Genomic DNA, 14,560 nt, shown 5'->3' on the forward strand with positions numbered 1-14,560 from the left:
CAGAGTTACAATCAGGTAGTATATGTATTCAATATGAAGTCAGATCAGACTAAGGGCAAACCATCATTGGGGGTCATTTATCAAAATACGCTAAGGCATTTTTGCATGCATTAAGGGCTTATTGCATGCGAAAAGCCCCGTTAGCGCATGCGGTAGCACCATATCGTATGGTGCGATGCAAATCCGAAAAAAAGGAGGAGTTGGGGTGGGCTTGACAGTCTGTGAAGTGCTATTGCACAGACTTAATGCTGATTTTAACTACACCTGTTTTAGTAGGTTTGAAGTTCCTGGAGCACCAGGAGAGAGAGAGAGAGAGAGAGAACCCACCTAGTAACTCGAGGAGAGGTTTAGGTATTAGTGTAGGGGGTTAGGGGCCACTTTGACATTCAAAGTGAGACGTATGAACAGAACAGTGCTCTCTTGTGAAGATTTGATGACATACGGAGTGAGGAAACTCACCCAAAGATGAGATTTGTGCAATGTTCTCTCAACCTAGCTTGATGTTACCCAGGTAGAGTGTCTCTCTCTCTCTCTCTCTGTCTCAGAAATGGTCCCCCAGTGGTTATATGCAGGAAATACAACAGGTCTGGCACTTATCCCAAAGCCTGAAAACATTATTGCAATTTGTACTAACTTAGCTCTTCACATAGGTAATTAGCACAAATTGTGATAAACTGTCTATTAGCATAAACCACACCCCTTTTGCTATCGCATGCGATACTTATCACATTTTGATAAATCCATGCCATTATCTGCCTGAACCTCAAGTCACAACACTGCCTCATTTAAATGGCTTTTAAAACATACACCCATCCCAGAGGACTCAATGGGAAAATGAGATACATAAAGGAAAACAAATGTAACCAGGGCCAGATTAAGACATGCTGAGGCCCTAAGCTACGGCAAGTTTAAAAGGCCTTATGACATCAACAAATACATGTAAAACTTGAAATGTAGTAATTTGGTTTTGTATTTAAAGGCCCTTCATCATCCAAGGCCCTAAGCCACAGTTTAGGTATTTTGTGCCTAAATCCGACACTGGATAAGCTGGCACTGGATACACACTGCTCCTCTCTTTTCTCAGGCACAAAGGCACACCTGGGAGCTGAAGAGCCAACATACATCCCATGGGGCTCCCAGGATTCTTCCAAGGGGGGGGGGGGGGGAGGGAAAGATTCCTTAGGGCTAGGGACCCTCCTGTTATCCCCAGTAAAAGAACCATAGCCTCAAAAAATTTGAGCTGTTACAAAAATTTGGAAAAATGTACTTCTTCTTTGGATAACAGCAGAAAGAGGATCCAAAGAATCTCAAAAATAAAATCTCTCAATCAGCAATTCATCAGCAGTACCTGCAGGGGCTTCCTCTGACTCCCAAAGCCCTAGAGATCCCCCAGCTGTGGGACTCCCTTTCTTGATACCTGAATGCAAGCCGGTGATTCCTCCTTCTCCAATGGATATACAGGGCGGTGGGTCCTTTCCCTGCACCACAGTGAGGTCTTTTCTCACAGCAATGATTCCTCCTCTTAGAATCTTCTGATCAACTCACTTGGGTGGACATTTAAATGCCACTCTCCTTGGGTGCAGAAACTCTTCACTTGCAGAACTTCAGTTTTGACTTCTCCAAAGTGTTATCTCTCCATTTCTTGGACAGCTTAGTGGGTAATTGCTATTGGAACAAGGAATATGGAACATCCTCCCCTTCCCCTAGGAATCAAAATCCAGATTGTTGCTCAGCGCTCCTCACAGTTCTCCAAGCACTCTCTCTCCCTCAGGCAGTATAAGAACATAAGGCTTGCCATATGGGGTCAGATCAAGGGTCCATCAAGCCCAGTGTCCTGTTTCCAACAGTGGCCAAGCCAGGTCACAAGTACCTGCAGGATCCCAAGGGGTAGATAGATTCCAGGGCTGCTTATCCCAGGATTAAACAGTGGATTTCTGCAACTCTCCCTTAATAAATTGTTAATGGACTTTTCCTCTAGGAACTTGTCCAAACCTTTTTTTAAATGCTGCTATACTAACAGCTTTCACCACATCCTCTGGCAACAAATTCCAGAACTTAATTATGCATTGATTAAAAAATTATTTTCTCTTATTAGTTTTAAATGTATTACCCAGTAACTTCATTGTGTGTTCTCTGGTCTTTGTACTTTTTGAAAGAGTAAACAACTGATTAACGTTTACTCTTTCCATTCCACTCATTATTTTATAGACCTCTATCATAACTCCCTTTAGCCTCCTCTTCTCCAAGTTGAAGAGTCCTAATCTCTTTAGCCTTTCTTCTTAGGGAAATTGTTCCCTTCCCTTTATCATCTCGGTCACCCTTCTCTGCACCTTTTCTAATTCTGCTGTATCTTTCTTGAGATGTGGTGACCAGAACTGCACATGATACTCAAGATGAGGTCGCACAATGGAGTGATACAGAAGCATCATGATATTCTGTGTTTTATGCTCCATTCCTTTCCTAATAATCCCTAGCATTCTATTTGTACTTCAGTATCTCATTTTTTAACACACCGATACTCCATCTCCTAGGTAAATGCCTCTGTGACAATTTTTCATTCCCCTAGTTTGATCACATATGGCTCTCCTTTGGTTAGAAAACATCAATCAAATTATCCTAGTATAACTCACAAAATGTGTGGAAAAACCTCAGCATTTTTTAAAGCATGATTCAGGTATAGTACTGATTCTTTCTCATGGAACTTTTTCTGTAAAGCAAGTATTATAGTTCAAAGCAAGGTGCAGTGGGAGTGGAGGAACAGCCTAGTGGTTCATGCAGTGGGCCTCAAGCCATAGAAGCTCGGGTTCAAATTCCACTGCTACTTGTTGTAATGTTGATACAAGTCAGTTTACCCTCCATTACCTCAAGTACAAATTTAGGGCCTCATTACTTAGTGACAACCAAGGAGAATATATCAGTACAACAGGGAGTCTTTATTCATAGATGTGGTGCAGTTGAAATTAAAAGCCTGACTCAGGCTAAGAGCTGCTTCAGGGGCTACAACAATCATAAACATATATATTAACATTGGTAAAACATATATAGCAACCACATACATAAATGAAAAATATAATTAAAATTAAAAACATATATATGAAAATTATATTAAAAAATGAACTAAAAATATATTAAGAATAAAATATAACATAACATATAGAAGTACATACAAAGTATTAAATACTAAAATAACAAAATCTTCCAAAAATATTGTTAATGCAACACCTGTGGTAGTCAGACAAGCTCATGCATTGAGGTATTTAAAAGTCCACACTCTGTATCAAGATTTCCTCTGTTCCAGATACAATGTTGCTTTTAAATACAAAAGTGTTACTAAGGTGGGAACAAAAGTTAATGTTACAAACGCAACTTTAAATGTTTAAGAATCATCTATAAGAGTATCCTATATCTATTCTATCCACTGCAACCAAAACCTAGAATACATCATTTCCAATCAATTCTAAAAAAAAATGGTACTGAAGCAATTTATATACCATTATTCTACTGATAGAATAGAAAGGGACAGAGCTTTCTTATATTCACACAGTGACTATTTGGACTACCAATGTATTTTAGGACTAAGAATTGCCGATTTGTTTTAACCTATGTGTATTCTTAATATATTTTTAGTTAACTTTTTAAATCATTTTTTTAATATAATTTTCATATATATGTTTTCAATTTTAGTTATATTTTTTGTATTTATGTATGTGGTTGCTATATATAAGAACATAAGAACATAAGAAAATGCCATACTGGGTCAGACCAAGGGTCCATCAAGCCCAGCATCCTGTTTCCAACAGTGGCCAATCCAGGCCATAAGAACCTGGCAAGTACCCAAAAACTAAGTCTATTCCATGTAACCATTGCTAATGGCATATGTTTTATAAATGTTAATATATATGTTTATGATTGTCGTAGCCTCTGAAGCAGCTCATAAGAGCGAAACTCGGGCTGAGTCGGTCTTTTAATAGCAACTGTACCACATCTACAAATAAAGAATCCCTGTTGTACCGATCTATCATCCTTGGTTGCTACTTTGCTACATTGGATCGGCTTCCATATTGTTTCTTGGGATCCTCATTACTTAGTGAGCATGGTTCCCATAGACACAGGATGGGAGAAAAGCCTTAGTAAATCAGTGGTGCTGAAACCAATCCCTGCCCCTCCCCCCCCCCCCCCCCCCCCCATCCAGTCATGTTTTCAAGATATCTCTAATGAATATGCATGAGATTTATTTGCATGCAGTACCTCCTATATATGCAGATATTTCCCATGTGTATTCATTAGGAATATCCTGAAAACCTAACTGGCTGGAGGAAGGGCCCAAGGACTGGTTTGAGTACCTCTTCCTTAGCACATAAGCCTTCTGGGGGTAAGGAAATATCTACTAGGGATGTGAATCGTTTTAGGACGATTAAAATTATCGTCCGATAATTTTAATATCGTCTTAAACCGTTAGGGAACACAATACAATAGAGATTCTAACGATTTATCGTTATAAATCGTTAGAATCATGAGCCGGCACACTAAAACCCCCTAAAACCCACCCCCGACCCTTTAAATTAAATTCCCCCACCCTCCCGAACCCCCCCCAAATGAGTTAAATAACCTGCGGGTCCAGCGGCGGTCCGGAACGGCAGCGGTCCGAAACGGGCTCCTGCTCCTGAATCTTGTTGTCTCCAGCCGGCGCCATTTTCCAAAATGGCGCCGAAAAATGGCGGCGGCCATAGACGAACACGATTGGACGGCAGGAGGTCCTTCCAGACCCCCGCTGGACTTTTGGCAAGTCTCGTGGGGGTCAGGAGGCCCCCCACAAGCTGGCCAAAAGTTCCTGGAGGTCCAGCGGGGGTCAGGGAGCGATTTCCCGCCGCGAATCGTTTTCGTACGGAAAATGGCGCCGGCAGGAGATCGACTGCAAGAGGTCGTTCAGCGAGGCGCCGGAACCCTCGCTGAACGACCTCCTGCAGTCGATCTCCTGCCGGCGCCATTTTCCGTACGAAAACGATTCGCGGCGGGAAATCGCTCCCTGACCCCCGCTGGACCTCCAGGAACTTTTGGCCAGCTTGTGGGGGGCCTCCTGACCCCCACGAGACTTGCCAAAAGTCCAGCGGGGGTCCGGAAGGACCTCCTGCCGTCCAATCGTGTTCGTCTATGGCCGCCGCCATTTTTCGGCGCCATTTTGGAAAATGGCGCCGGCTGAAGACAACAAGATTCAGGAGCAGGAGCCCGTTCCGGACCGCTGCCGTTCTGGACCGCCGCTGGACCCGCAGGTTATTTAACTCATTTGGGGGGGGTTCGGGAGGGTGGGGGATTTAATTTAAAGGGTTGGGGGTGGGTTTTAGGGGGTTTTAATGTGCCGGTTTTGCGATTTTTAGATTTTTCACGATTTTTCACGATTTTTCACGATATTTTACCCCCCCAAACGGCAACAATACGATTCCCTCCCCCTCCCAGCCGAAATCGATCGTTAAGACGATCGAGGACACGATTCACATCCCTAATATCTACAGTACCTGAATGTAATCTACTTTGCAGAATTATAAACAAATTAAATAAATACATTCTCTATATAAGGCAACAATAACCTGTATTTAAAATAATAATTAATATAAATTGGTGTGAAATATAAACAGCAAGTTTTGTTGGAACTATATTTTATATTTTTTTAACCCTCCTTCCCCAAACATATACTTTGTTTAAAACTTAGAGTCCTTGAGTAACTTAAATCTTTAATCAGAATCCTTTTTAGTCAGCAATAATCAATCTTCTTGGACTTGTCTAAATCTTATCTGCAATCAGGAACTTCTGGAAACACATGGAACAATGCTCTCAATCAAGGGTCACCAGAGACATCTCTGGTACTTGTAGAGAGGAAAAAAACAGAACATACACAAAGTGAAAAATAACATAAAGCAGCATTCAAACAATTCCAGTCCAACAAGGCTGAAGGCATGAAAAGATTCTTCAGGCACTGCAATAGGCAGGATCCCGGTTTCCTTGATACAGAATGCAGGTGTTTGTGCCGGATACATAAAATATAGTTCTTTCTTATTGATCTGTGCACCTCCCAGCAGTGGCAGCGTTTCTCCACCAGGGCCGTCTTGAAATAAGAGTCATCTATGGGAAGTGAACTATAAGTAGGATCCGTCCTCAGTTGCTTTATCACCTTTCCGCTGACCAGTATGGTTACATTTACAGCAGGGATTCAGTCCACACTCCCTTCTCACCCCCTCCAGGTCTCCAGCAGTCTCTTTCCCTCAACCCCCCTCTTCCCAAAATGCAAAAGGCACTTGAAATCCATATGGCATTAGGCTTTTTAAATATGTATTGGGTGTGGACTTGGCCCTCAGAAAGCCATGCGTAAACAATTACAATATAGTAAACCTCCCATTCCAAATCAGCACCAATTGTCAGTACTCAAACAGTGAAAACTTTATGTATAAAAGGGCAACAATGTAAATATTACATCAGGCCCTAAAACACCAATGTACCACCTATTAGGTAAACAGAACAAGCCAGGCTGTCTAAAAATGCCTGCAAAATAAATACCTTTACCTAATAATATTGTACAAGAACTTTTAAAACTACATAGGCTCCTTCTTCAGATGTCAGATCATAGATATTCACATCTAAAGATGGGTCCTATATTATCTCAATAGTTCATGTACAGTATTTAATCACAGTCTGCCAAGAATACAAGAGACAAATCTGCCATATCAAAGCAACACTAAATTCCCAGGAAACAGCAGCACTGCAAATATTACATCAAGCCCTAGAAGACTAATATGCCTCTTACTGAAAACAGAACAAGACAGACTGCTATAGACCCCTACACAGAAACTATACACTAGCAGAACCCTCAACTTGGTCACACATACAGACCCTTACCAAAGACAGAATAAGGAACCAACAAGCAAAAAAAATCAAGAAATATAAACTATCAATCAAAAAGTAAAACCATGCTAAAAAAAATATTTCAAAACTGATGAATAGAACATCCAATAATTACAGCCTCATAAGAATGTTTATACATTTCCCAAAACACCAATATAATATTTCAAAACAGCAGACACATCAAACAACATCCAAAAATGAAACTAATAAGGATTTAAAAATCTCCCACTCTCATACCTGGGATTTTTTATTTCCAGCCATCCTGAGATTGTTGTGGATTTGGGGATGGGGACTGCACAAACTTTATCCTCTCCATCTCATACACATACACACACACACACACACATGTGCACACACATTCACACACACAGGCGCTCTCTCCCTCACTCATGCACATAAGCATTCTCTCTCCCTCACATATACATATAGACATGCAGGCTTTCTCTCCCTCACACACACATACATGCTCTCTCTCTCTCTCTCAAGCACACACATCCACACATGGGCTCTCTCTCCCTCACATACAAGCACACATGCACACAGAGATTCACACGCACACTTTCAGGGCCTAGGTCTCCTCTTCAGCTCCCAGCAGCATGGAGTCTGCTGGCAGCCACTGTATCCTCCTCCTTTCTCTTCAGCTTCCACAGAATAGGCTTCATGGCTCCTGCTGGGCCTGTCAAGCTTCAGCTGCCAATGGAATGGGCTCTGCTAATGGCCACTGGGTCTTACCACTCTTTTCAGCTGCCACGGGATGGGCTCTGTGGCAGTCTGCCAGAATGTGAGGTAGATGGCAGCAGGAGTTATGTTTAACCAAATATCCTCTCCTGCTGCTGCAGGGCTGGTTTCCGGTAAGAGCTGTTAGACCGGGCCCACTCAGCGGGAGATGACGTTCTGTTAAATGCGACTCTGGCTACTGGAGGTGGGGTGAGTAGCGAGTTGTATCACCATTGATCAGATCGGGCAGGGGTTTGGTTTATTCTGTCTGATCAGATGTATAAAATTAAATTACGAACAATTCTTTGGGGTGACAGTTGCCACCCCACTGCGATATCCATGGACTAGGGATTCACTGAATCCCTTGAATGCCATGACTGCACGCACTGCCTCTGACTCATCCACCCTGTCAAATCTCATTCATAACAGCCAGGGTAACATCCCAGCCACTCTGACCAAGAAAACCTTGGAAGCTTACAGACCCCTGGTCATCTGAACTCTACCCGTGAATGTTTTTTAATTCCTCAGTTACAGCCATTTTTTAATTTTTAAAGATGTCACTGATTCACTGAGGCCTCCTCACTTCGATCAGCTTCACTTCCTGCGGCTGATGAACCACCGGGCCCTTGTGGAAATGATGAATAACTTGATGGAAGGGTTGTAACTGGGCTACAGCTGGGTTTCAATTGGCTTCCACTGATATCTCTGAGCTAGAGATATATTTTTATAAACATTATTTTGCCTGCTGAATGTATTCATGCAGGGAAACAGCTTGTATCAATGGTGGGAACAATGGCCATTTTGCTTTACAGATCTGCAGATTCTTCCCTGTGAGAGATGAAAATTTTGGGGCATGGAGAAAGGGTGACATTTCTATTAAAAAATTATAATTAAGCCCTGAATCCCCTTGGCCCCATGTTGGATGCCATTTTGTGGACAGACATTTTCATTATACTACTACCACTCTGACTTACAGAAACCTTCTTGATTTTTTCTCTGTATCAGCTGTCCCCTTACATGCTTAGAGCACAGATATATACCTAACTATATTCTATATTTTGATTGATATTAATTTATTGTTCAGAACCAGTTTGTTTTCTCTGTTAAATACTTTTAATGTAACAGGTTGTTGTAAATGTAAACCGGAGTGAAGGCAACTTCTGCTATACCTCGGTATATAAAAAAATGCTAAATAAATAAATAAATTAATTAATTAATTATAAAGCATATGGGAACAGACTTAAAGATCTAAACATGTATACCCTGGAGAAAAGGAGAGAAAATGGAGATAGGATGGAACAAGTAATATAGGACTGAACCATTGTAGCACTTACTGTAGTCCACCTACCTACTCATACTGTAAATCACATGTCCTTACTACAAAACATATATGTTTCTGGTAAGGATTCTATGTGTCCTTTTAGATATTACAGCCATTTCCTGTCTGTCTAACATCTCATTGAGGAAATGGCCTCTTTTATTGAAGCCTGCTTGCAACTTGACTCTCATGAACATTATGGGGGCATTTTTCAAATTGCCCATATAGTTGTAAAGTATGCAGGCAGATTAAGCGGAATAATTTATTCTGATTTTCAAAGAGAAGCAATGTGGATAGTTTCTCTTTCAAATTTTGCATAAAATACAGTATGTGCATACTTTGTGCAGGCTGTTCTGCATTGGCAGCTAAGAGAAGTAAAATACAGTGCACACTTGTGGAAATGCCATGAATGTGCACTATTTTCCTCCCTTGACCTAAACACACCTCTGTGCATGTGTTTGTGCAGCCCAGCTGAAAGTACACATACATAGTATGGAAGCCTGCCCATATTTTTAGCCTCACTGAGTGAGGGCAGTTTTCACATAGGCTAGGATACCCATTGCTGGCTGTCATATGCTAGAGTGACTATATGTCTGCTCTGTTCATTTTGCATGATAACAACAGTTTCCACTGGTGTGCCAAACATTCTGCATGTTACAGTGGTAGGTTTCAGTCTTTGACTTTTACTGTTTACTTCCCATGTGTTACTGAGGGGAAAAGAACATAATAGGAACTGAAGCAGGCTGAGGAACCATAGAGAACCCCCAGCCCATTTACAACCTTAACCCCTCACCATCCTGTCAGCTTGCTGGATAGTGGTTCAGGGTATACTTTTATTAATTTGTGTAAATTTAAATTATAGTCTTCTTATATTTCTAGTATGTGGTGTCAGCTTCTATATGAACTGTTTTGTGTAATGATCTGCATGTACTAGAAGATTCAAGAATGGATTTAGAAGTAACGGGAAATATGTGTGCAGTAAGTTTTAAATTATAGATATGGCAGCGTGTACTAGTTCTGCATAGCATTATGAGTAGACAAATTGGTTGAGTCATGCTTCCTAATGTAGCTGAGCAGCATAGAAGTACTGCAATGTATAATTGTAAGCTGTTCTAAGGCCTCTTTTCATTTACGTTTATTATAATCCACCTTGAGGCCAACTTTGGGAAAAGGTGGACTATCAAATGTTCACAAATAAATAAATAATACTATATGTGTTATCTGATACCTTATGGTCCTGAAAACGTAAGCACCAGTTCTGTGGGTGCTTGAGAATCCGCATTTATACTTGCAAACTCTTCTATATCTGGCAGAAGTCTTCCTCATCAAGGAGTCCTTCTCCTGCTCTCCTGCATGAGAGTAGGGAACTATTAGAAAAAGTGGGAGACTTCAGGCACCTGACAGCCTGACCCAGCTCAGCTGCCCAACTGCTTTGTATTGTCTTCTCTCCAGGTCTGTCAGCCATCAGCAGAGAGCAGTCATCATAGCAGTGCAGGCCATGGGGACAGAGAGCATTGTTGCCAGCGCTCACGGCTCCTCTCTTCCTCATACTTGCGTGTTTCCTTTTTCAAAGCAGAAGTGGAAGTAGATGGATGAGGAAAGCTGCAGGCACAGGCAGCACTGCGCATCCTTGCAATCCCTATGGGCCTGCAGAAAGGAAGGAGTGGAGGTGGAAGAGGAGGGAAGGAGAGAAAAGGGAAAGGAGAGAAATGAGAGGGGATATAGATAGAGGGGTAAAGAATGAAAAAATAAAAGGGATAGGAAGGACAGGGGAGGATGGAAGGAGAGGAGCTGACAGAAAGGAGATGGAAAGAGAGAGAGAGAGATGGAGGGAGGTGGATGCAGGTGGGGGAGGAAATTGATGAGGTAGGGTAAAGAGAGATTGGAAGTAGGGAACGGGTGGTTGGGTAGGATAGGATACAAACTGAAGCCACCCAATGCTACAGAAAGACTGCATATGTCTAATTCAGGCTGGGGTTTGTCAGGTCCAGATGTAGGCATAGGCAAAATAGGCCGACTGCCTCTAGAGCTAAATTTTCATAGGCACCAGAGTACCAATGCTGCCATGCCACCATGCAGGCCTGTGGCTGCCTAGGCGCTGACCCCACAGCGACAGCAACAACAACAAAATTCAGCCTGGGGCCTGCATTGGCCCCACTTTCTTCTCTGCATAGGCTTCCAGTTACCGTGGAAACCCATGTGAGGGGCGGAGCCACCACTGGGCCTGTCAGTGCTTGAAGGCTCAGAGGCTCCTTGCTGAATTTTCTGCTTGGAGTTACTACTGCTATGGGGTTGGCACCACTCATAAGTCCTATAAATCTGAGTTGAGGGCTTTGGGTCCCTGGCTCTTCCCATAACCTCAGGGGGAACCAGCCCTGGATTTGTCAATAGGCACACATTATACTCGTGCCTAGGGCGGCAAACATTTAAGGGCAGCAGGCTGGTTAAGATTTGCTGCTTTCCAGCTCTGCTGGATCTTATTTAGCAGAGAACTGCCGCCTGCAACCCTGTAACTGGAGGCGGGGGTTTAAAAGCATCAAAAGTATATTGGAGTTTCAAAATCCTAATTCCATCTCTGGGGAGAACCTCCCCTTGCCTATGGGCACCCCGATTTTAAATTTATCCCTATACATTGTGTACCTCTTCTCTTTGCGATGGGAAAAACCTTGGTGGACATGCCAAGGAGCAAGGTCCTCATAGGTGCTGACATGCCCACAACCAGAGTAGGCTTGAATAGCCCTGGCCTGCGGCCCTAATGAGGCAGAGCCGTTGCTGAGCTCCTGATCTGCAGCAAATGCTCTGCCTAACAAGAATCCATGATCACTGGTAGACCCTTCTACTTTCTCAGTTCTTTACGAGGGCAATATTCTAAGAAGGATAAGAGGATTTAACACAGAAAAATCACCTGTCTGAAAATGATCCACCCTTATTGAGGTTAAACGTCTGTGCATCGTTCCACAATGTGCAGACTTATAAACTGCATTAGGAAGAGGCGTTCTCAGGCTTAGGGTGGGGGGAGAAAAAGTGCACACTTGGATTGCATTTTCAAATCTGTGCATGCCCTTTTCAAAGAAAATTATATCTGCACAAAAAGCAGAGGCGAGTGACTGTGTCTGCTTCTGACCCACGTCAGCTTTCAAAGTGAAAATCCTCACGTGTTTTTCCTTTCAAATAAGGTGCAAGGAGGACTGCCAGTAAAACGCAAGCTTTGATGCTGCACAGATGCAGGCGATTTGACAGTTTCCCCTGAGAGTCAATTTTCATTTACCCAAATAAATAGCGGTTTGCCTGGCTAAAGTAACCTGTTTCAAAATTGCCTCTCTCAGCCTGGCTACTTTTATCCAGACAGATGGACAGGACAGCAGGCCTCCCTAGTGCCACAGAGAGGGTGAATTAGAGGAAACAATGCATACAGAGTTTCAAACCCACGAACATTGTTTTCCGATTCTTTTCTGCCCACACAAATTTGCAGGCGCATTTCAAATAAATTTGCTTATGTCTACTTTATTTTTTGTTTGTTCTAGATCAGGGGTCCACAAACTATGGCCTGCAGACCGGATCTGGGCCAGAAATCTCATTTTCCTGGCCCACCATACGTTCTTCCCCTCCCCACCATGGCCAGATCTGAAGCAGGAAGTAAGGATGCTTTTCCCACACAGAAAGGCAGGCAGGGTTTCCTAGGCCCCGCCGGGACATGCAGCGGTGGAGGTGGCAGATAGACGGGCGGGGTGAGTGAATGAGAGGGAAGGACGTGGAGGGGTGGAGAAAAGATGTGAGTGAGAAGAGAAAGGGAAGAAAAGCAGGGAGGAAGGGAGAGGGGACAGGAGTGGCAGAGGAGAGTGGGAAGGGCAGGGAGGGTTGAGAGAGTGAAGGGAGGGTGTGCCACAACCCCCCCACACACACACACACACACATACACAAACACACACACCCACACAAACACACCATACACCCCCCCACACACACAGCCCCACCCTATAACAAACACACACACACACTTACACAAACACACACACACACACAAACATACCCCCCACCCCTCCACATCCCCACCCTATAACAAACACACACATCCCACACCCCCACACACACAGCCCTATCCTATAACAAACACACACATACACCCCCCACCACCCCACCCCACATACAGATGCTACATATTCTCTCACTTCACCTACATCCCCCCCCCCACACACACACACACACACACACCACCTCCACACCTCATGTGGCAGATGCAGCGGAAAGGGGAATGGAAGGGCAGAGTTCCTGGGGGTATGGCAAGGAATGGCGAAATATTATTACTGATAATGTATCTGTATCTGTCACACCTCTGGGAACCTGACCTGTCCCAGCATTTCAAATCATCCAAAGGGAAGCTACAATCTCTCTCCCCCCGCCCCCCTGCTCAACAAACTCAAAAAGGGAATCACCTGGGCGATTTGAAACGGGCTATGTTTGTTTGCCTTCCTCTGCGCTGACACGATGCCACAGATGGGGCAAGCTATGAGTGTGGGCATGAGGGGAAGGCTGGGAAGGAATTTAAAATTATGATGGCTGTTAGGGGTTTGCTTGTTTTTTCACTGATTTTCCAAAAATGAAATTCAAAGGAAAAATCCTGAATTTCAGCAGTGACTTTTTCCATTTCGTTTTCAAATGAAAGAAACTGAAACACAAGTTTTCACTGTGTCTTTCATTTCATTTCAGAACAAATGCGCACACTGTTAAATTTTAGGATATGTGCGTTCCTGGTAGAATTACTTATGTCTTCCCAGTGCTGCTACATGACTGATTGGAGACAGTAGTAAAGAAGCAGTGCGTAATGCAGCCTAGGTCTAAGCATTGCGGCGTTGATTTTCAAAAGGATTTACATCTAAAAAAAACCCAAAAACCAACCCAGTTTATGCATACAAATCGATTTACGTAAGCGCTTTAAATTTTTTGAACGTATATGCATATTGCATAAATCTGTATGTGCAAAGTCACTCCAGCTGGAGGCAGGTGTAACTCTGTGCGCCTAAGTCAGTGCAGGTTCTGGAGGTGCACGGAAATTTTTAAAGCAAAGATGCCACTGATTTTAGCCCTGTGCGGGGCTGTTTGAAAATGGAAACGCCCCCATTAATGCAATTTTCATACTGCCTGCATCATGCAGGTCACCCCTTACCTTCACTTCCACCCTCTAGCCAACAAGGATCCTCTGTGGTTTTCCCAAGCTCTTTTGAATCCCATTACAGTTCTCGTCTTCACTACCTTTACCGGGAGGGCACGCCACGCATTCTCCAGTCTTTCCGTGAAGAAATGTTTCCTGAATCCACCCCCTTGGAGCTTATAATTCTTTACCCACCATTTTTTCACAGTGCAAATGCATGAGTTCTCTCACTTTGAAAGCTGCCTTAGTAAAAAAAAAAAAGTACCCACAGATATCTGCACCCAGCTTTCCTGCGGGCTACTTTTTCCAAAATAAAACTCAGAATACCAGTTTCAAATGCAGGTAGAATGAATTATGCAGGTGACGGAGCCCGTGATTTAAGCAGCACAGAAGGGGGAGGACATTTTTTAAATGGCCCATTTGGCTATAGGAATGGCTTTTGGAGATTGTTCTCTATGTGGCAGAGGTGCGGGCTGAGTGCC

The sequence above is a fragment of the Rhinatrema bivittatum genome, chromosome 3 (genome assembly GCF_901001135.1).
Source record: "Rhinatrema bivittatum chromosome 3, aRhiBiv1.1, whole genome shotgun sequence".
Classification (NCBI taxonomy): domain Eukaryota; kingdom Metazoa; phylum Chordata; class Amphibia; order Gymnophiona; family Rhinatrematidae; genus Rhinatrema; species Rhinatrema bivittatum.